The following is a 24,018-nucleotide window of genomic DNA, read 5'->3' as shown; positions in this document are numbered from 1 at the left end:
ACGCAGGCTCAGTGGCCATGGCTCACGGGCCCAGCCGCTCCGCGGCATGTCGGATCTTCCCGGACCGGGGCACGAACCCGTGTCCCCTGCATCGGCAGGCAGACTCTCATCCACTGCGCCACCAGGGAAGCCCAGGGCAACTATTTTTATTTCCATTTCACATCAATGGAAACTGAGACTCAGAGGTCAAGTAACTTGCACAGGCTTATACAACTAAATGCAGGACTTGGAATTTGGACCCAGGTCTTTTGATTCCACATCCCATCTCTGTCTACTAGGCCAGAATTCAGAAGAAGGAGAGACAAGCAGCTGACTCAATGCACATGAATTATCCTGAGATTCACCCCTTTGTGCTTCTGTTTCTCTAACACGTAAGATTCTCTCTGAAAGAGGGAGTGCTATGATGTTGAGCTCAGTTCTCCCTCCCTTCAGTCCTTTTTTCCCCAGTCTCCTAACAGCATCTCTAACCCGGGCCAACTGCTTCACAAGTGCAGGCTGTTAGCAATAATTGCCAGCACCTGTCATAGCGCCTGGCGTTTAGTAGGCACTCAGCAAATGTTTGTTGAGCCAAATAGAATTACCCAGCATTAGTGCAAGCTCTCAGCTGTTGATCACCAAGGTGCACTGGGGAAGGAGGGTTCTGGGTCTTTGTGACTCCTCTTTCTAGTCTTAGAGAAACATTCAAATTACAGGTCCTCCTGACAGGAATTAGGGACACCATATTCGCAACCTGAATGGCAGATTTTAAAAACAAATTCCATTGTCTGTGCCTATCTATCTCCTGAGTAGGGCCCAAGCCAGGAGCTGCGAATGCCTGGAGTTGATGAATGCGGCATTTGCTTGCTTACACTGGAAAACAGGCTCTGCTGCATTTTCTTTGACTGGAAGCTCGGAGAGTGTGGGAAAAGTCAAGAGCATTGGAAGAGCCAAGTTTGAAGCCAGGGGTCAGCAGAAAGAGATTACTGGGTGACAGTAACTGGGATCTGCTTGTAAACATTGGCTAGTATTTGAGGTTTTCTCTGAGATTGTTGACAATGGGAAAAACCTAAAGTTAACCACACAGGGCATTTCAGTGCATCTAAACCGACACAGGCTGAGCAGGAAATGCCCAGTTTTATTTGCTTGCTTCCCCAAGAGAGCAGAAATGAAGCGAAGCTCTGAGGAGGGCTGAATTATTATATTGTAAAACATTTTCTGAAGATCTGGGCTATGAAGATGGATCCCAGTAGTAAACCTGACAGCTGTGCCACTCCTCCTTGCACTTTAGCACCTCACACCAAAACATAAATGAAAGGAATATACTGTGTTTTCCAAGGAAGCAGTCAATCCTCCCCATCTAGGAGCAGGGCATGTATTCGGGGGTTCTTCTACCTGGGTATGGCTGGTTGTGCTGCCTTGTCCACATGTTCTCACCCAGCCTTCTTGGTGTCTGGTGAACTCTGTGGGCCATAAAACAGATAAACCTGTAACTTTGTCTTCCTTTGAGCACATCAGATCCTTAGCTACAGAGCCAGGGAGTCCCAGATGCAACAAGATACAATGTGGCCTTTGATCACATGAAAATTAGAGAGGCTTGGTTCATCTTGGTTCATCTTTGTCCAACTTCCTTCGTACCCAGCATCATGACTATTTTGCTTCCACGTAACAATCTGGGGAGGAGGATATTCAGCTCTTCTGGTATGTGGGGGAAGAAAGCCTCCCCCCCCCCCGCCACCCCCGCTTTGTCCTTAACCTGCTCAACTTGTTTCGGCTAGGAAATCTGCAACCTTGGGATTTTCTACGAGCTAGATCAGAAAGAAAGACAGTACCAGCTTCAGGGTATATCTATTTCTAGCTTCAAGGAGTTGTTCTCTGAGACGTGTAACCCCATAACTGCTCCCTTTAATTTATTGGTTTGTGTGTCTCAGCGTTGTTGGGAGGTAGGTAGCTTTCTTTCCCCTCCTGCTATTCCCCTCGCTGAAATCTTCTCCTCCAGACTCTTTGCTGGTTGATTCATTCATCCAACAAGTATAGACGTGTAGAGCAGTGTGTAGGCATGGGAGAGCACAGACCACTTCCTCTTTGCCATCCCCAGTGTCCCATACGCAGGCTTCTGTCCCAGCACTTACAGCATTTTACTGCATTTATTTGATATGTTTTCATGTATCTCCCCTTAAAAGACAATGAACATGTTGAGGGAAGGAGTTGCATTTGTCTTTATCCTAACCATCTAGCCAAGGTGTCTGGCACATGGATAATATTCAGTAGAGTTGATTAAACTGAATGAACAAGGAGAGTTGAAAGGATAAAGATGAATCAGTCGGAGAGATCCAGGTCTCAGAAAGAAAAATAGCAAATCTAAGTTCTTCCGAGTAGCCTGGGCCTGGAGTCAGCTTCCAAAATGATTCTGGGATTAGAGATTTGATCTCTTCAACCTTGATATTGCTACAGCTTCAGTGTGGTGGCTGTGCTGTTGACAGTGTTACAAAGATATTTGTGGGGACTGAGGACAGCTCTTCATATATCATTTTGAGTGCCACAAAGGACATTTATCAGTGACTGAGCGTTGCTTAGAGACTGTTGCAACAATACATTTTGTTAATTGATTTGTAAAATTATCGATATACATATTAATGTTCATTTTTTGGTGTGCATTCTTAAACAGAACCAGAAAATGTCAAAGGTGAAAAGATTGTAGGAGGACTTTTTGACAAGTGAGGAATTGAAGCTCAGAGACTGAGCAAGAACACATCACCAGCTAATGGAAGAGCTGGGATTGGAACCAAAGTCTTCTAATTCATCATACAATGCTTTAAAATTATGGAGAAGATGGAAGTGGCTGTGCAAGAGTTACTTCTCTCTTATTCAGGGGACCTGAGCATTTTCCCCAACTTCCTTCCCCCGCCCCATCATTGCTAACAGTTAATTGAGCACTTACTATGTTCCAGGCAATTTGGCATCTTCTCACTTAATCTTCACTCTAACCCTATGAGGTAAGCCCAGTAAAATAATAATCACAGTAATCATTTTTCCCACTTTATGGAAGAGGCACTTGCCCAAGATCATACAATTAGTAAGTGGCAGAGTTGGAATTTCAACTCAATATATCCCACAGCAGAGTCCACGCTCTTAATCATAGTATTTTCATAGCTTTCCTCAGATATAAGCACTATCCCACTGTGGAGAACTGAGTGCCCTTGCTGAAAAAGCAATCAGTCTCATCAATTAAGTATCAGTCTCCATCCTATTTTGTACACATCTGTTTGTAATGCTTTGTTTTTATGTCCATCTCTTCCACTAGACTAGAAGGCGAAGGGCAAGTTGTGTCTTTCACCTTTTTATTTCCACCACCTAGTACAGTGCCTGGCACAGAGAAGGTACCTAATAAATGCTGAACAGAGCTCTGATAGAGCCCACAGGGTTATCCAGCACTAGCATTACTACTCAGAGCCCCTGAGTTGGGGACCTGACCCACCACATCTCTCCTTTCCATTTGGTTTCCTTGTCAGAGAAAGAACAGCCTCTTTCATGCCCTAGAGAACAGAAATGTCAGTAGCTAATCTTCCAATCTCTGAAGCCTAGTGGCTGGCCCAGTTACTCCTTGGCTGGGCGCATTCTGGCAGTCCACGTAGGGCCCTCCTAGTGAGGATGGGCTCTACAAAACCAGGGGCTGCGGTGCCTGGCATATCTGTAGGTAGAGTGTTCCACATGGGAAGCTGCCTTTGCTCTCCGGTGTAACGCAGACCCCTTATTGGGGAGAGCTATGCCGGTGGAAGAGAGCAGTGGTCACAGGGCACCCCCCTCACTACTTTGGTGGCTGGAGCCAGGAATCCCTGCCTCTCCTTGGTGGCTTGGCTGGACTTTCCCAAACTGTGAATGACCTGGGCTTGGCAGAACGGGTCTCAGAAGATTATTGGGGCTTGTTGCCTACCAAAGGCTAACCTGCTGTTTTGACACAAGGCCAATTTCCCCAGATCCACGGTTTCAAACTGGGAGAAGGGTTCATGCCAGTGGCCCTGATGTCTGACCTGAGATATTGCAGTGTCTGCTTTGACTTGAAACCTCTGCGTGCGAAGGTGTCATCTGCTCGTGCTGTTTGCACGCTTCTAGTCAAAGCTCCATAGGCCCAATGTCTGACTTCCCACATCCACTCCCTCTTCCGGCTGAGGGAACTGACCTGACCCAGGCCTGACTAGGCAGGGTGCCTCGCCCTCCAGGTCTTTGCCCTTCTTAATAGCCAAGGAGTTCCAAGCTCCCATGGGGAGATGGCCTGCTGTCCACAACCCCTTTCTCCCCAGGGGAAAGGACAGGAACCTTTTGCCCCGCGGCCCCGAGAGAGGCGCGGACAGTCACAGGAGGGGGAAGAGAAGTCCCCCGCACTGTAAATACTTCTCAGATGTTTCCTGTAAATCTCCAGATGTGTCAGCAAGGCACAGGGAAGAGAGCTTGAATTAGAGCCGATTAGAGACCATATTCTCCCGGAGGAGGGCAAGCCTGCCCGTCAAGCGAGCCCCCCAGAGCCGCGGGGACCACCTTGGGAGGAAGCATCTCTCCTGACAGCTTTCCCGGCAGCTGCCCGGTGCCGGCGAGCTTTGGGAAGGACAGACACCCTCTCCCCTTCGCTCTTCTGCCCTTTGTGGCGGGAGCGCCTGTGCCGGCCCGGGTGTGTCCTCTCCCCGGTGAGTGCGGGCGCGGGGAGGGCGCGAGGAAGAACCCAGACGTGGCAGAAGCAAAGTGCCCGGGCCGGTGGGTGATTTATGAAGTGCTGAAAAGCATCTTCGAAGCTGTCATTTATCTTACCGCTCTCAGCCTAAATAAACACAGAATCCGCCTAATGATAGTTACAGTGGAAACACAACACCCGAACCTCACCGCCATCGCTGCCAGCCCATCTCCTGCCCACTCCGCCCGCGGCCCCGCGCCCGCATCAGCCCACAGCTGCACCCTAGCGGCTGCCTCTCGGCCGGAGGCTGCGGACCTCAGTCGGCCGCCTCGCCCTGCCTCTCTCCAGACGCCCCCCTCATGTCCCTCCCTCCTTCTCTCCCTCCCGTTTCCCTCCTTCTCACCCTCAGTCATGCAGCCACGAGTGCACGTCCCTGAAAATAATTTGTCAAGAGCAGAGGCACCATCTCCATCCTGCCAGGAAACAGCACTCCTGCCTCAATTCAGCTGCAGCAGGGGCTGGAGAGGACCCTTGGCCTGGATGTTCCCACTCTTTCCCTGTCCTGGAAGCTTCCTAAGGTTGTAGTGGCTTGATTCAGGCTGGTCCAGGGGACTCCTACAAGGTCAAGGGAACTCTCTCTGTGGTTGACCAGATCAGGAAAGGCAGAGGGGCTGGGGAGGGTCTTGGGTATCACTTAGGGTAGAGAAAGAAGGAAAATCTTTTTGCTCCTTGGTGTTTTTGTGTCCTCCCAGGGAGGAGGGAAAGGTTCTCCTGCTAGATGAACTTTCCTCTCTCTATTGCTGTTCTTGGACTTGAACTTGAAACTCGCCTTCCTCTTTGGCATGTGGAAGGCCTTCTGTTTTTGGAGACTCTTCTGTCCTGGATCTCAGAGCAGGTAGGCCAGGACAGTTATATCATAGGGTGGTTCTGGATGAAGCCCTCCTCCAGTGGGGTACCCTCTCCAACTTGGTCCTGGGGAGGTGGGACTTAGGGTGAGGGCTGTGTTGGACATAGGAAAAGAATGCAGTTATTCTAACAACCAAGGGGAACCAGCCCCATGACTAATGGAATCATTGTCCCTTCAATTCTGCAGAAACCAGTTCCCTAAAAATGGGAATTGCAGAGCCCAAGGCACTGCCTCACCAGGGGCAGTTCTGGATTTCATCCGTGTGGTATTAACTTACACGCTAGCATATACATTACACTAGACATATAACTCACCCCTAATTTACTGTTGTCTTTTTGCGTGTGCAGTGTCTTGTTCTTGTAGACAAATTTGGAGATCTAATAACAAAGAGAAGGAAGGATTTTTCAAGGGAAGGTGTAATCTGAGTAGACCTCCTGGAGGATGTAGGCTTTGGAAAAGGGTATAAATAAAGAAAGAGCTGCCACCTACCAGCTGGACGGGAATAGAGAGGAAACCTTGAGGAAAGAGAAACTGGGAGTGAGCTTAGAAGACAGAACAAGAAGAGGAAGTAACTCTGTTTGTTCACTAAGAGTACAGCCCTGGGTATTTTTAATTTTGAATGTTGCTTCCTAACTCAACCCTGACTTGTTCTATCAGAGGGTTATGGAATGCAGTCCCCCACTGTTTTAGTCCCAGAGTTGAAGCCAAGCCAGAGTAGCCAATACCACGGACCCACATGACAGTGAGGGACTCTGGCAGTTGGGTTCAGAAGAGGAGCCCTTGATTTAAGGTTTTTGATGACACCAGCAGCCTCTCCGCTAGTCTGTGGGTCCCTCCCCTCCCCAAAGAGTAGGAACCCCTGCTCCCCCAAATCTAGTCTGCTCAGCCAAGTCTTAGAATCCCACTCAAAGCAGAAAGTCAGGGCCTTTTTCATAGTATGCAGAGGAGTGTAACAAAGGAGACATCCATTTTTTACTAGTTGTACCACTGCTTATCCATTAAACTAAGATAAAAATACCTGTTCCCTGCCTGGCTCCCAGGGCGTCAATTCAAATGAATGAGGATGTAAAAGCTCATGGTAAGAAAATCTCTCCCTGGGTAGTTCCAGATGGAAGAACAGCTCTTCAGCGCTCCTAGTGAGTTAGACAATGAGGCCTCTCCTTAGAGCAGGTGGGGTAATCTCTGCATTTTTTTAATAAGAGGGGAGCATAAAGCCTCAGAACAGTTGAATGAATTTTCTGAAGTCACACAGTAAATTACTATTGAAGACTTGATTCCCTATTGGATCACAAATAAGTTTTAAGAATATTTGTTTTGGGGGGGAGGGATAAATTAGGAGTTTGGGATTTACATATACACATCACTATATATAAAATAGATAACCAGCAAGGACCTACTGTATTGCACAGGGAACTGCGCTCCATATTCTGTAATAACCTATAAGGGAAGAGAATCTGAATTAAAAAAATATATGTATATGTATAACTGAATCACTTTGCTGTACACCTGAAACTAATGCAACATTGTAAATCAACTATACTTCAATTTTTAAGAAAAAGAAATGCAAAAAAAAAAAAAAGAATATTTGGTTTGCATTAACTCTTTGAAGGTCAAGACAGAGGAAAAGCACATTTTAAAGTGGCATGTCTGCAGCTTGGTGAGAAAATACATTTTTAATAGAAAGAGCAGAAAGACTCTTTTGTGGTGTTCTGTTTTGCTGAGTCTCACTAGTTTTTGTGGGTCTCTCCGCCTTTCTCTGCTGTTCCCTCCCTATTTTCTCCCCTTGACTTGTCTTTCCTTCCCTCCTTCTTTCCTTCATGACAGTCCAGTCAGCAGTTTTGTCCCCAGGGCGCTTTGCTTTTTTTTGCTGCCAGCTCTTTCCTGCCAGCTGCCAAGGCCTCCCCTCCCTCCTGACTTCCTCAGTTGATTCTGTGCAGGAGCCAATAGCTTATCTCCACGCAGCAACAAGAAAGTGAGATAGTGGGCTCAGCTACCCCAGAGCATCTCGGGAAAACGGCCTGCTGTTGTGAACAGTCCTGTCCCCCAAGAGCGCCCCCATCCCCAAGCCAAGATCGCATGTAGATACTTCTCTCTTTCTAGTCTAGTCTGTGCTTCTACAGTCAGATTTGGGCAGACAAAAGAAAGGACCTTGGGCAGCTGAGGGCGCTCATGTCCCCCTGTCTATCAGACATCCAGTTTCAAAGGGAGTTCAAGTCCTGGTTTTGTCTCTGATGTGCTGTGCAACATCAGAAAAGTCGTTCAGTCTCTCTGGGCTCCAGTTTCTGCAGGCAGGTACAACCCAACCAGAATGGGCCCTTATGTATGTGACCCCAGGTTTAGGGTACTGGCAGGTCCTATCTGAGGAGTAGAGAGTAACTGCTATTTCCAGTAACTTCTGGTGGGGCATGCCCTCACACTTTTCTGCTTCCCTTTTCTGTCATTTCATTCTGCACCCCAATGACCTGACATGGAAATTTTGTCCCAGGCAGGGATTATCTCACCTGGGGTACTCCCAGTTTCAATCCTGAGAAACCCCGAGGTTTTACTGATGGGTAAGTACATTACTCATCAGTTCTCAATTTAATAAATATGTAACTCTTACTCTACTAGAAAAATATTTTCCATTCCCACAACGCAATAAAAAGTAGAGAAATTGCTTCTTCTTCTGCTTCAGTCTAAGCCAGTGGTTTTTCCTCCTTCCCCCCCGAAAAACCACAAGAGATATTTGGTATTGTTTGGAGATGTTTTCAGTTGTCAAAACTGAGAAGGGGTTACTATTGGCATCTAGTGAGTGGAGGCCAGGGATGCTGCTAAACACCTTACAGTGCACTGGACAGCCCCCCACATCAAAGAATTATCTGCCCAGAATGTCAATAATGCTGAGGTCGAGAAGCCCTGGTTTACGTCATCATCATAAGCGAGGTCCTTGGTGAAGTTTTGGGGCTCATAGAACTTGGAAGTGGCAAGAATTTGGACCCAGAAGGCTCCCATAGAGTAGGGAATTTTTTTTTTTTTTTTTTTGCGGTACGCGGGCCTCTCACTGCTGTGGCCTCTCCCGCCGCGGAGCACAGGCTCTGGACGCGCAGGCTCAGCGGCCATGGCTCACGGGCCCAGCCGCTCTGCGGCATGTGGGATCTTCCCAGACCGGGGCACGTACCCACGTCCCCTGCATCGGCAGGCGGACTCCCAACCACTGCGCCACCGGGGTAGCCCCATATTAGGGAAATATTTGCCTCTGGGTTAGGAGGCATCCTGTCTGAGAGGAGAGACATGTTTCTTAACCCCATGCTCGGGGAGTTTATAGTCTAAAGAAAATCATATAGGAATATGGTGCATTAAACCAATATTTATCCACTTGGCATGTATTTATTGAGCTCTTCCTGTGTGACAGGTCTTGCGTAAGGTGCTAAGGATGCCTTAAGGGAGTTCCCAATCCATACACCTGGGAGGGAGTTTCCCTTCCTCTTGGTCTTGCTTCCAGTCCCCACTGTGGGCAAGTTTTGACCAATATACTTATGAATGGGAAGGACATTTCAGAAAAAGAAAAGGCAGTATACAGAGGCCTAGGGAGCTGAGTAGTTACAATGTTGGGTGTATTGTGGGCAGTGCCTAGAAAAGTAGGAGCCAAACTTGTGGGAAGAAAAAAAGAGTCAGGTTCCATTGTAAGAAGCAGGTAAGCCCCCCGGGTCAAGCAGGCGGCCACAGAACAGAGGTGCTGCTGTGAGGTGAGACCTGGTAATTGCTTGGTGTTGGACTTGGGACTGGTGACTGAAATTCTCTGAGTTGCATAGACTAACATATTGAACACGGACAAGGCTTTGCAATGTGCCTTGGAGCTCATGGTAAGTATTCTATGAACATGATAGGAAGAGAGAAACCCTAGCAAGCCCAGTGCAGCCCGGAAGTGCTCTGGTTACTTTCATGTGGAGATCTTCCTCCTTTACCCTCCTCGTGCAATGGAGTTCACTTGCTGTGGGTAAAGGAAAGGGAGGGACCTTGGAAACTGGGAGTTCTTGTCAGCATTGGCACAAGTGGCAGGAGGCCAAATACTTGATTCTGAATTGTCCTGCCAGGAACTTTATTTTATTTTGTTTTTGAAACTATAACTTTAAAAAATATTTATTTATTTTTTTAGGCTGCATCAGGTCTTAGTTGCAGCACACGGGATCTTCGTTGAGGCATGCGGGATCTTTCATTGTGGCTCACGGGCTCCAGAGTGCGTGGACTCTGTGGTTTGCAGCACGTGAGCTTCTCCCTCTTTGCGGTGTGCACAGGCTCAGTAGTTGTGGTGCGTGGACTTAGTTGCCCCGCGGCATGTGGAATCTTGGTTCCCTCACCAGGGATGGAACCTGTGTTCCCTGCATTGGAAGGCGGACACCAGGGAAGTCCCTGTCCTGCCAGGAACTTTAGACGTGAGCAAATTCCTTTCCTCATGTAGTGGGATACAGGAAAAATGGGCGTCTATAAGAAATACTACATGCATTCATTCAACTAACATTTATTGAGCACTTACAATGTACAGAATTATTCTAAGTACTCCAGGAGTTACAAGGATGTGTTTATTGATTATTTATTCATTCACTAACAGTCATGTATCAAACACCTGCTATGTGTCTGGCATGATGCTAAATACTTGGGATACAGAAAAAAACACAGCCCCTCAAGAGACCATGCAGAACAACCATTTCTTAGATTCCTACCACATACCAAGCCTCAAGCCAAGAGCTTTACGTACATTATTTTTACAATACTCATAACAAACCTTGAGCCTATTTTATAGATGAAGAAAACCAAAGGCCTCCAAAGTTTAAGCCAATTGTATGGAATTTCCTCAAAAAATGAAAAATAGGATGACCATATGACCCAGCAATTCCACCTCTGGGTATATAAAAGCAGGGTCTCAAAGAGATATGTATCCACCCATGTTCACAGCAGCACCATTCACAATTGCCAAAAGGCAGAGGCAACTCAAGGGTCTACCAACAGATGAATGAATAAAGAAAATGTGGTATACACATACAATGGAATATTATTCAGCCTTAAAAAGGAAGGAAATTCTGCATTTCCTATGCTACAACATGGGTGAACCTTAGGGACATTATGCTAAATGAAATAAGCCAGTCAGAAAAAGACAAATACTGTATGATTCCTCTTATATGAGGTACCCAGAGTAGTCAAAATCATAGAGACAGACAATGGAATGGTGGCTGCCAAGGACTGAGAGAAGGGGGGCATGGGGGTGGTTGTTTAATGGGTACAGAGTTTCAGGTTTTCAAGATGAAAGCAGATCTGAAGATTGGTTGTACACCAATGTGAATGTACTTAACACTAGTGAACTATACGCTTAAAAAATGATTAAGATGGTAAATTTTTTTTGTTTTTGGCCGCGCCATGTGGCTTGCAGGATCTTAGTTCCCAGACCAGGGACTGAACCTGGGGCCACGGCAGTGAGAGCACCAAGTCCTAACCGCTGGACCACCAGGGAACTCCCTAAGATGGTAAATTTTAACAACAAAGATTTACTGTATAGCACAGGGAACTATACTCAATATCTTGTAATAAATTATAATGGAAAAGAATATAAAAAAAGAATGTAGATATATACATATATATGTGTAACCGAATCACTTTACTGTATGCCTGAAACTAACACAATATTGTAAATTAACTATACTTCAATAAAAATCTTTTTTAAAGATGGTAAATTTTATGTTATGTATATTTCCCACAATAAAACATTAAAGAAAAAGTTTAAGCCACATATCCAGGTCTGATTCTAAGGTTCTATTTTTCTTCCATTACAGAAACAGCTATAAGATAAGGAGGAAAGGAATGTGTCCTTAGAGGAATCCAAACAAGGAATAATTTACTAGTGTGTCATCCTTTGCATCCAGAGATGATGGCATTACTATTTGCCTTTGGGCAGTTGGGGCCAGAAAGGGGTGCTAGCCAGTAGCCCCACTCCAAGCCAAGGTTTCACATCGTTTACAGAGTCTGATGCAGTTGAAGATTCAGACTTCTCTCAAAACCTTTGTTCAGGAAGATCTTCAGCCCAGTCTCATCCACCCTCTTCTAACCACTCATGCTGCTTTGCAACCGCTCCCAGACAAGAATAGAGGTCACTCCTAGTGGAACCAAGTTTTACTAAGGTGGAGATGTGGAAAGGGTAGCCCCTGGCAAACCTGTGAAGCAGGCAAAGTTTATCTTTCAGGCCTTGGGCTTTCCTTTTCTGCGGCTGGCACAGGGCTAAGAGTCAGGAGACTTGAGTTGTAGCTCCTGCTGCTAACTTGTTGTGTGACACTGGAGAGACAGTCTTCTTCTCTGGGCCTTGGTTTCCTCACCTGCCACACAAGGGGTTTGTTCTACGTGGTGTCTGAGGTGCCTCCTGCAGTGTTGACCCTGTAGGAACTTTGTACCCCTGACGCCTTCACTCCACTGCCTCACCAGGGTCCTTCTGCTCTGTCATACCTTCTCTTTTGGCAAAACTACTCTGGACAGGTTCTGATATGTTCCTTCACACAGAGGTACATTTTCTCCCAAGGGTATTTGCATTTCCACTGGGATCCAGATGAGAGGGAATGAAGCCCTAACTTGGATTTCTTTTGCTTGCAGAAGGGAAGAGCTTTTGAGGGGGTAGGGTGGAGGCGGGGGAAGGGACTCACTCCACCTCCCAACTGGCAAGGCAGGGCCTGGTTCCCGGGCTCGGCCCTTGGGTGCAGCTCTCGGCACACCTCTCCATGGGTGGCCCAGGTGCAAACCCACTATGTATCCTCCGCTTTTTCCAGGGACTCGGTAGCAATGCTGGCAACCCCTCTGTCTCTGGAGAAGTGAGTTCCAGCTCAGATACCGATGAGGTCACCAAGATCCCCAGTCCAAGCTGGAATTTGGCAGGAGGGCTTGTAGGGCAGCTGTTTGTGGTTTTTCTTTTCCTCTGAAGGAAAAGCTGAGCAGATGATCTCCTAGGTGCTGCCTGTTTCCATGTGAGGGAGAAGCAGGATGTGGCTCCAGATCAGTGGAATGGGAGGGGGGTTGGCAAGGGGAGTCTGGGGCGACACATAGGCGATATGTTTCGTGAGATGAAAGATCCCAACTCCTTTTGATAACTTCTTCAACTCTGCTTTTGTTCTTGGGAAAACTCATTTCTTCCCCTATTATTTATTCATGAGGATTTTGTTTTGGGAGACATCGAGGAACAGTTGCTTTGGGTCTGAGGGAATTCACTCCACTGTGAAGGTGGCTTTTCATCTTCTCAGGGCAGCCAGGCTCCTCATCAAGAAACATCAGCTCCTCAGGGGGGAGGGGCCTCCAACGCCAGCAGGATTAATGGGCAGTTGTGGAGGTCTCCTGGCATCCTCTGCTTCTGGCCAGGCAGCCCTGAGGCCTGGGGCCAGGGCAGGGTAGCTTCGGGAACACAGGGGAGGCCACGTGACAAGTCAGGCATCTGTGCCTGTGGACCTCATGGAGCCTCTTTTGCCGGCAAAGCACTATACTGGAGGCTCCAAGGGCTAGGAGTTCCAGATGGTCCTCGTCTTTCAGAGGCTTGTGTCTAATGGGAGAAACCGGGGACTTCTACCCACCAGAAAACAAATCCAGTAAGTGTCCAGTGGGGAGTGCAGAGGGAAGACAGAATTAGAAAAAGATGTGCACAGGCTGGATTTTTTGTTTGTTTGTTTTTATTGAAGTATAGTTGATTTACAATGTTGTGTTAATTTCTGCTGCACAGCAAAGTGATTCAGTTTTATACATATATATATTACTTTTTACATTCTTTTCTATTATGGTTCATCACAGGATATTGAATAGAGTTCCCTGTGCTATACAGTAGGAACTTGTTGTTTATCTATTTTATATATAATAGTTTGCATCTGCTCATCCCAAACTCCCAAGCCATCCCTCCCCCACCCACTCTCCCCCTGGCAACCACAAGTCTGTTCTCTATGTCTGTGAGTCTGTTTCACAGATAAGTTCATTTGTGTCATATTTTAGATTCCACCTATAAGTGATATCATATGGTATTTGTCTTTCTCTTTCTGACTTACTTCACTTAGTATCCTAATCTCTAGGTCCATCCATGTTGCTGCAAATGGCATTGTTTCGTTTTTTCATGGCTGAATAGTATTCCACTGCTTGTATGTACCACATCTTCTGTATCCATTCATCTGTCGATGGACACTTAGGTTGTTTCCATGTCACGGTGTGGTTTTGATTTGGAAGTCAGGAATTCTAGAATGTCAAAGTTAAAAAGGACTTTAAGTTCTAGTCCAGCCCTCTTATTTTCCAGATGGAGAAATTGTGAGAAGTGGCTTGTCTAAAGTCTGCATCATCAGAGATGAGATTCAAATATAGGTCTCCTGAGCCCAGGACTCTTTCTTCTACGTTTAATCTCTAGATGTCTGGTTTGCCCTACGTTCTAGGACTGCATGACTCAGCACGACTCACCAGGACTCGCTAACTCTGCTCTTCCAACTAGCTCCTCGTCAGTCACACACTTTTTGGCCTGGTTTCCCCTCGTCTCTCGCTGTTCACTGCTTTCTTTTTTAATGTCCATCTGAGCAAACTGTGCTCCGTCACAAGCCTCTGCAATGCTCATGCAGTTGTGGATGTAAAGCTCCAGGTTCCACGCGAAGGAGAGTCCTGGGAAAGTTTTTGCCCCCAAAGATAGCATTGACCTTCTAGAAGGAAAAATGTAGGGAAATCAGGGCTGTCCTTAGTTCTTCCTGAGGCTCTGAACAGGTTCCTCTCATTGTATACCGTCAGCTCTTCAACCTGACACCAAGTCCCATCCTCCAGGGCTTTCACCTGTTCCTGCCTTCCTGGTTACCGTCTCTCCACATAACCCCGCCCCCAATTCAAGCTGGAGCTTTTAAAAGTGTTTGTCATTGAACACTTGGTCATTTGGATGAAGACTCCTCCTTCCACACTCACTACTGACTCTGCTTCCCCTTCTCAAACCCTGAACACACACCTGATGTTATTCCAAATTCTAAAAAAAACGTTGAGGATTCTTGGATATCTGCACTAAATGTAAGGAAATGGGAGATAATAGTAGTTGAGATCACAGGCAGGGTAAAAAAGTAGAAACTAGATGATGAATCAAGCCATCTGGCTAAGCTCTCCTGCTACCTTGCTGTGTAGTCTTGGGCAAAGCCTTTAACACCTCTGTACTTTAGTGTCTTATTTATCAGGTGAGGATAATACAGCCTGACTCATCAACCTTTAAGGGAATTTAAAGATCAAGTGGGAGAGCAGGTTTAAACTTTCCTTGGGAATTCCTTGGTGGCCTAGTGGTTAGGATTCTGGGCTTTCATAGCTGTGGCCCAGGTTCAGTGCCTGGTCGGGGAACGGAGATCCCACAAGCTGTGCAGCGCGGCCATAAATAAATAAATAATCTTTTCTTAATTTAAAAGAATATTGAAAAAAAGAATATGGCCACTAAACAGCATCAGTATTAGGATTTCCCCCCAAATCGTATTATATATTATATGACATATATTTTATTTTATTTTATTATTATTATTTTTTTTTGCAGTACGCGGGCCTCTCACTGTTGTGGCCTCTCCCGTTGCGGAGCACAGGCTCCGGACGCGCAGGTTCAGCGGCCATGGCTCACGGGCCCAGCCACTCCGCGGCACGTGGGATCTTCCCGGACCGGGGCACGAACCCGTGTCCCCTGCATCGGCAGGCGGACTCTCAACCACTGCGCCACCAGGGAAGCCCAAGACATATATTTTAAGATGACCCTCCTTTGCCAGTGTCCTCTGAGACAGCTAACTGCTCAACCAAGTGTGAATTTCATCTCCTTTAATATCTTCTCTTCCGGGGAGAGAGAGCTGCTGAGCAGGGCCATAACGCAGGTCAGGAGACATAATGGAGCTCAGGAGAAATAGAGAACCTAAACAATCCAGAACGGTCTGAACAATCACTCATGGAGTGTGAAGAAAAACAAGGGAAATATCAGCAGGACAAGGCTCTGGGTTCACTGCTTCTCATCCTAGCACCCATCTGGATGCCATTAGGGTTAGGGTTCGGCTTGGGTTTGATTCATACCTAAGATCTAGGTTAGGATTATGGGTTGGGGTTTCAGTGAAGTTCAGATTTTGAGTTCAGATTCAAGTTTAGGTTAGAGTGAATTTAGGGTTGGGAAATTAGGTTTCAGTTTAGGGTTAGTATTAGTTTAATTTAGAATTATGGTTAGGTTAAGGTTAGGGCAGGGTTTCTCAGTCATGGCACTACTGACATTTGAGGCTGGGGAATTCTGTTGTGGCGGCTGCCCTGTGCTTGTGAGGACATTTAACAGCAACCCTGGCCTCTACCCCCAGGATTCCCATGGTAACTGCTCCCGCCCCCAGGGTACAAACCGAAAATATCTCGGGACATTGTCAAATGTTCTCTGAGGGAGGGGATAAAATCACCTCGGGTTGGGAACCACTGAGTTAAGATAAGGATTGTGGCTAATGTTAGGATTACTTTAGAGTTAGGATTGTGGTCTGGGATCAGGTTATGTTTGGATCTTGAGTTGGGTTTGAGTTTAGATTAGGGTTAGTTTAGCGTTAAGGTTGGGAAGTTATTTAGCTTTAGGGTTAGGGGTAAGGTTAAGGCTCAGGTTCAGGTTAGGTTTGAAATTTTACTTTGGTTATATTTAGGTTAGCACCTTGCAGAGACCAATGTTTTGTAGAAATATTATACAGTGAATTTTGTGTCTCTCCATTGGCACTTTTGGGAAGCGGTTGTAGTCCTCAGGGGACAGAATACAAGGAACTACCCCACACTGGGGAGCTTCCCACAGAGCCCTGCTGAGTCTGTGGCCTTCAAGTCTAAGGCAGGGGATTATTTGGGGTTGTCCCTTATTTCTCTGTGTGACATAAAGATTGCTGGAAACTGGCCCATGTGTACGTGTGTACGGGTGTATGTACTGTGTACGGGTGTGTGTACGTGTGTATGGGTGTGTGTATGGGTGTATGTATATGTGTGTACGGGTGTATGTACTATGTACGGGTGTATGTACTGTGTACGGGTGTGTGTACGTGTGTATGGGTGTGTGTATGGGTGTATGTACGTGTGTATGGGTATATGTAAGCTGTGCCAAGTGCTGATTTACATCTTATTTCATATGCTATTTGCATACCACAGTCACAAAAACCTTCATGCCTAAGGTTAGGAAACCAACGTATATGCGATGGCTCCCCTTTTGTCAAATTGTTGCGGGTACCACGAAGCCAACCTGGAGGCAGGGGTTCCTAGGAACAGTACAGCAAGGTGACTCAAAGACCCCCGCAGTGGAAAGATCTTGGAGCTAGAAGTCAGGACAGCAGTCCATTCTCACCTTTACTGTCCGCCTGTGTGTGGAATCACAGGCAAGTTCATCTCCCTGCCTTAGTTTTCCCATCTGTAAAATAACCAGAGTAAAACTTATCTGAAACCCTCCATTCAACCCAGTTCAACTGGGGATGAAGTTCATTTCAACAGGCTCTTGAAGTGTTTGGGAAGGAAGATGCTGTGTCAACCCCGAATAGTTTTATTATTCTGTTTCCAGAAGGAAGGCGTGTACAGAGTGTCTTCTAGCTCAGCCCCTGAGTGGCGGCTGGAGCCTGCCAGGGCCTCCACCTGCCCATGTGGAGAATACACTAGGAATGGTGGTGCCAGAGGCAGACGCAACAGAGAGGGAGCTATGCTTCACCAGCTTGTCAACATGTCATTAGGGTGTTCCTGTGGGAACCAAGAGCAGAGTCAGGAGGCAGGAGACGTGGGAGGGAGGGAGGAGGGAGGAAGAGAGAGAAATGGAAGAGATGAAGGGGTCCATGCCAGTATCGCATTTATCCCTGTCAGGAAGAGAGCTCTATCAAACCAAGGCCAGGCCTATAAATCAGGCCATAATTAGTTGCAAAGAGAAAGCTTTAACATCCTCATCAAATTGATTAATACATCTTGCAGCTCGGGACAGGCTGGCCCTGCCTTGGAAAAACTGCAAGCTTACCCAGCTGGGTGGGGATGGAGTAGGGACAAGGGACAACTCTAGACGCTGCTGAGCGGGGCCCAGTGAGTTCTGCCTCTCTGTTTACTCGCTTGAGGAAAGCTCTGACAGGTGGTGGGCAAGGCCAGTGCTTAGTCCAGGAGTCATCACGGGCCTGGAGCCTAAAGAATCAAATGAATGTGCTGGTTTTGCTAGGAATTAGCCCTGACACCACTGGCAAGTTATGTTTTTCCTTCTGGGTCTCAGTTTCACCATCTGTAAAAAGGACATGTTGGATTAGAGGAACTTTGTTTCCTTCCAGTTCTGACACCATAAATGTCTACGAGCCCCGTGGACAAGGGCATCTGGAGGTTTTGGCCAGTGAAGACCCGACTACAGGTTCAATTTCTAAGATACTCAACGGGAGGTCAGGAGTTTGGGATAAGCTTGAATAATTTGGTCTAAATTTGTTTTTTTTTAAACGGAATGAACAAGTCAGCTACATAGTTCAGCTACATGTTGGAGGTGTAATTATATTCTTGAAAAAGAACTTCTACTGAATTTAAATATAAACATTTAAATGTAAGGAAAATTAATTTTTGAAAAGATTAAGAATATGTGCAACTGCCTTAAAATGATGAAAAATCCTACGACATTAACAAAACACTACAAATATTGTTATTAAGTCATATAAGGCAGTGTGTGGTGAATATAAATAAAATCTTTTCTTCTTTTTTTTTTTAAATAAATAAATAATTTGGTCTAACTCAGACTTGCAATTACCAAGCTTTGCCGGTGTGTCCTTTCCTGAGGCCTAAGCAGCAAATGCCTTTCATCTTTCAACCCAGAACAAAGAGAAAAGACATAGATCAATTTGTGTTTACGTCCTGGCTCAACCACTTATTAACCGTGTGTTGGGAAAAGTTACCTAACGTCTTCAGTTTCCTCCTGTGTAAGATAGAGATAATAATGTCTCCCTTCCTGGGCCGTCATGAAGAGTAGATAAGATTTATGGTTGACAAGTAAGAGCCAGTACTATTATTATTCAGATGACTCTTGATATCTTAATAATGGCACCTAAATCACATGGAGACTGAAAAAGTAAAGTCCAGTAAAAAAGTATAGCCCTGATTCCCCACAAGATGTCCAACTAGTCACCCTCCTGGGATGTAATATGAATAGGCAACATTTTGTTGTGTCAAAGGCACTGGACTTGAACTTGGAAGATTTGGGTTCTGATCCTACCTTTGCAACTTATGAGTTGAGTGACTTCATGCAAGAGCCTTCACCTTTCTGAACTTTGCTTTCCTGAATCAGGAATATTTTCACATCCAGTTAGATAATGTGTATAAATGATCCTCATAAGATGGAAATCATTATTCAAATATAAAGCGTTTTATAAGCAATGTTTTGGATATCAGTCACTCTTGCTTGCTGCTGCCTGCCCCCAAGTCTCGTACCTGGAAAAGCAAATCAAATAGGTTCTTTTCAAGTCACTGGGACAAGCTTCATTGCTCACAGGGACCCTGTGTCTTTTTATCTTCTATGAATTGCACTTTTTTGGTTTCCTGCTTTAACAAAAGCTCTGACCTAATTGCTTATAATAAATGAAGATTCTCTATTTGGTGGTGTTTGGGTCACATATAGTGGATGTAGTGACACTATAAAAAAAGTCCATTCTTTCCTTTTTTCTAAAATAATTGAACTGTTGGGCATATGGGTGGGTGTGTGTGTGTGTGTGTGTGTGTGTGTGTATTTCCCAGTCTTCTTGGCAGTTAGGATGGCCATGTGACTAAGTTCGTGGTAAAAGAATAGAAGCAAAGTGATGTGGACCACTTAAGGGCTGGGACCTTAACAAATGGGTATGCCTCTTGTATACTTTTCATTCTTCCTGGGACCCAGAACTTGTGTGTACCCTCAAACCAGTTTGGATCTGGCAGACAAAGACCACCCTAGGGCACGGTGGAAAAGCAAGAATGAAGGACCCTGGGTCCTTGAATGACAGCATGAAGGAGAGCTTCCTGCCAACCTGGAACTCAGACTGTTCTGGGAGAGAAAAATAAACTCTCTTGTTGAGTCATTGCATTTTGGGTCTTCTTTATTTTTTAAAATAAATTTATTTATTTAATTTATTGATCTTTGGCTGTGTTGGGTCTTTGTTGCTGTGCGCGGGCTTTCTCTGGTTGCGGTGAGTGGGGGCTACTCTCCGTTGTGGTGAGCGGGCTTCTCACTGTGGTGGCCTCTCTTGTTGCGGAGCACGGGCTCTAGGCGTGCGGGCTTCAGTAGTTGTGGCACCCGGGCTCAGTAGTTGTGGCTCCCAGGCTCTAGAGCGCAGGCTCAGTAGTTGTGGTGCATGGGCTTAGTTGCTCCACGGCATGTGGGATCTTCCCAGACCAGGGCTTGAATCCGTGTCCCCTGCATTGGCAGGCAGATTCTTAACCACTGTGCCACCAGGGAAGCCCAGGACATCTTTATTATAAGAGTTTAATCTTTCATCCTGATTATTTATTTGCTTCTTCCCCAGGAATCCAGAAATTTCCTTATTCATCCCACTATGTCTAGGCCACAGCGCCAAATGTGTAAGACACATTAGAAGATTCCACAGTTCCTGTTGTATCTGAAGGCTGGCTCTGCATCTAGATCAGAGTCATCTTCTGGTAATAACTTTATTAAAGAACTCTTAATCCATATATACTCAAAACCAACACCCCTTAAGAAATAATCATCTCCATTTCCTTGTACCGTGCTGCCATAACAAAACTTACTCTATGCCTGGAAACTAGCTGCAAGTAGAAGGCCAAGGTAGGGGGAAGATGAAGCAGAAAATAAGACAACTGTAGATGGAGGATGCCTGGAGGGACCCATAGGAGTCTGAACTGTGGGTTCAACTGGGCCAGGTGAAGGGGCAGGGAGAGCTCAGGGACGACAGACTGGGAGAAATGGACCAGAGGTGCCCAGATGGCTCCCCATGGGCCTCTGATAGAGGAAGCGGAATTCTCAAAGTCTGCACACTGCTCTCTTATGGTTCTAATCCCCAAGAAAACTTGACCTTCGCTGGCTGACTCACTGGCTTCCTCATCGGTTTGTCATCATCAGTCAAGATTTTTACATAGCCTATGACATTTAGAAAGCCTTCCTCCTGACGCACACCCCTCCCCTTTTGGAATGTGGTCCTGGGCAGACCAAGAATTGCTCTTTAAAATGTTTAACTGAGCTCATGATTTAGAATGTGCGGATTGAATACCCTCTTTGGAAAGCCAAGAGCTATGGGAGTCTAGCCGACACGGGATCATGGGGAAGAGGAGAAGAACGAAGGAAGGACATGGCGCCAAATAGCCACAGGTGGGAGCCAGAGTGGGGAGGGGGGCTGGCCTCACTTTGTCACACCACTGGCCCGAATCACAGGGCAGGGCCGGAAGGGAAGCGCCGGTTGCAAATGCTCCCACCTCATCTCACAGCTCACCAAACATTATGGCCTAGCACATAAAAGCCAGAGTACTAAGCTGCCAGGAGTGTTAAACTCAAGGAGCTGTGACCAGAGGCAGGCGGGCTCTGGGGATGGGAGTGGGGAGGCGGCTATGGCAGGCCAGCGGCTCCCACTAAGCACTGTGGCTCTCAGGCGGCGACTGAAACCAAGCAGGAAACTCAGCCCTTGCCCCGAAGGCCACCTCTGCCTCCTGCCTCTCCATGGTGGGAGCATTTAGGGGAGTCCCGCACCTCCTTAGCAGGAGCAGGCTGCCTCTAAGTAGAAAATAAAGGCTTTCAAGCCACATAAATCAATGAAAATTAGCAGGAGTCAAGATGAAACATCTATTCTCCATCACTTGGATGTTTGAGCCAAGGTTCCCGGTGATTTAGAGCCGTATAATTAGAGGGATCTGATCTCTCTCTCCCTCCCTCCCTCTCTCTCTTTTTTTCATCCTCCCTTCCCTTTCCAAAGTCCTCTCCTATGAGTCAGTTTCTCCTCTGGCTGGAAGCAAGTGCATGCACCTGTCAGCTTGGCACCTTGACGGATCTCTGTGCTAGCTTGGTTAGCCTCCGCCCCGCCTGCCCCTTAATGAACAGTCCGCCCCAGGGTTGGCATGAGCTGTGGGTGAGGAACCCACACCCTGAAGAATGCTGTAGAAGTGGAGAGGTGTGTCTGCTGAGCCCAAGTGAAATGCGGCATCATCTCAGAGGTGGAGGAGGGGGGCTGGGGTCATCAGAGCCCCTAACCTCTGAACTGGGGAGAAGATTGATGATGGCATGAAAGTTTCCCAGCCCTGCGCCCCCTGCCAGGTTAGGAACGTAATCCAGCAGCTGAGGGAAGTGTGCGCTGCGATCCATAGAGGTTAGGGGCCTGGATTTGCCTCAGAAAACAGGGACCTAGAGGGTGGTATGGGAAGTGAAGGTGGAATTTAGAGTCAGAGAGACACAGGTTCAAACCCCATCTCTATTACTTACCACCTAGATGACCTTGAACAAGTTTCTCAAGCTCTTTGAGGCTCAGTTTCCACATCCTGAAAATTAAAATAGTGTCACTATCTCACACAGCGGTAGTGAAGACTACATGAAGGAACGGTGTACAGTTGCCTGCCTGTAGTAGCATTGTTCACGACATGGTACCTTCCTGCCTCTCAACTCTGCTTCTTGCGCAAGGCCGTATAGCAAGTTAGGAAAGGAATCAGAGCTCCAACCTGGGTCTCCTAACTTCTCATCCAAGACCTGGTATCTAGCTCAGGAATCTACCCTCTACAGGCTCTCAGAAGAAGGCTTAACTGAACGGCAGAGAGAGCAGAATTAGAAGTTTCCTTTAGGAGGCAGACTAGAGCACGCCCGCGCCGGGGAAATAAGACTCATACCCAGCATGGTGGTGTGCAGTGTACAATGCCAGGTTCAAGTCCTGACTCAGCCACTTACACGTCAAGACCCTGGGCAATTCCCCAGGCCTCAGTTTCTCCCAATGTAAAGTGGTTATAATTGTAATTCTTGCCACAGGGTGGTTCTGAGGTTCAAAGAAAAAGTGGGTGGGAAAACCCTCTGCAAAGAACTCTATCTATATGTATAAAGGAATAAAATGTATATGGAAGACATAATTACACGGTAAATCATTTCATTGACAGAATTTCCCTTAGGAAGGAAACTCTGCTTAGAAAATGCCTTTATATGTGCTTATCACATGGCACATGTTACCACAACTTTAGAGAAGAGAGAGTATTGCTCTGATGAGAGAGAGGAAGAAGGAGAAAAGAGAGGAAAGGGAGTGAGTCTCCAACAGGATAGAGAGAGACCAGGTGTGGTGAAGAGGTGAGTGAAATTCCATACTGGTTGGAACGACCTGTGCGTGTTTTAAGAACAATGATGCCCATTGTGCCATCTAAGCTGTTTGTGCCGTGTACTCTACGCTCTTCCTCTTGTGCCCCTACAAAGCCATTGGGGGTACATCTATTAAACTCACCATTTTTGGAGCACCGACCACATACATCTGGGGATTAATCCACATTCTTTCATTTGTTCGTCCAGTAACTTGCCACAGGGAAAGAAACTGAGGGTCAGAAAACTTGGACAACTCGCTCAAGGTCACACGAGTGGCAGCTGGTAGGGGAGGGATTTTGATCAGTGTCCAGCTCTGTCTGGGTATTGGACCCTGTTGCCCCCTGTTGCCCCCTGGGCCTCAGTTTTCTGAGGTTAGAAAGGTCACTTAACCACCCTGGGCCCCAGTTGTTCTATCTTTAAGAAGAAATGTCTCTATTGCTTCTCCCTTGCTCACTCAAATACTTGATAGATGAAAGAGGTAATAGATGTAAAGTACTTTGAGAGCTTTTAAACAAACAACCCCATTGTGAAAGTAAGCTATTATTAATACCACATCTCACAGGCTAAAAGGCCTGCTTAATCCACTCTACCCTGTGGCGCTGAAGAGGACATCTCCCTCCTCTGTTTATCCTTTCCTGTCAAGTGCCAAGTCTGTTCCACTTTGTTCTCTCTCCACAGAAACCGAGCATATGGATCTCTCCTAAAAATGCCCAAGTCCAAACACCATGACCATCTCAAGTATTCCCTTCCTCCCGTTCATCTCTCCAGCCCCCTCCAAAGATAGGGACTAACCCACCCCCATGATGTGCTAGAAAATGTTTAACAAACAGCTTTTTTCCAGAAAAAAAAAGTCCTGTCCTGATCTGTAGCATTTGCCAGTTTCCTTGGTGTAAATATTCCCGCCATGTCTAATTTCGAGCTGTCACTATGACATCACTGAGGGCAGAATTGGGAAGAGATGTGTAGTAGTGCACTAGTATATAGTAGTTCTACCATATAGCTACAACAGACATAAATAACCCCAAAAGGTTAAGTTACAGTAAAATTTAGCAAAATAATTAAGGGATGAGTTTTTAGTATTTATTATTTTTGTTTAAAAATATAACTTATTTAATTGTAACTTTATTTAATTTTAGCTTTTTAAAACAGCTGTTTTGCAAAATTCTTGAAAATTAAAAAATCAGTGCTCACAAAGCAGATCCAGTCTACCTCTGTGTGCCTCGC

The sequence above is a fragment of the Mesoplodon bidens genome (genome assembly GCF_964165515.1).
Source record: "Mesoplodon bidens genome assembly, chromosome: 19".
Classification (NCBI taxonomy): Eukaryota; Metazoa; Chordata; class Mammalia; order Artiodactyla; family Ziphiidae; genus Mesoplodon; species Mesoplodon bidens.
The sequence above is the reverse complement of the archived record's forward strand: the minus strand, read 5'-3'. Positions refer to the sequence as shown.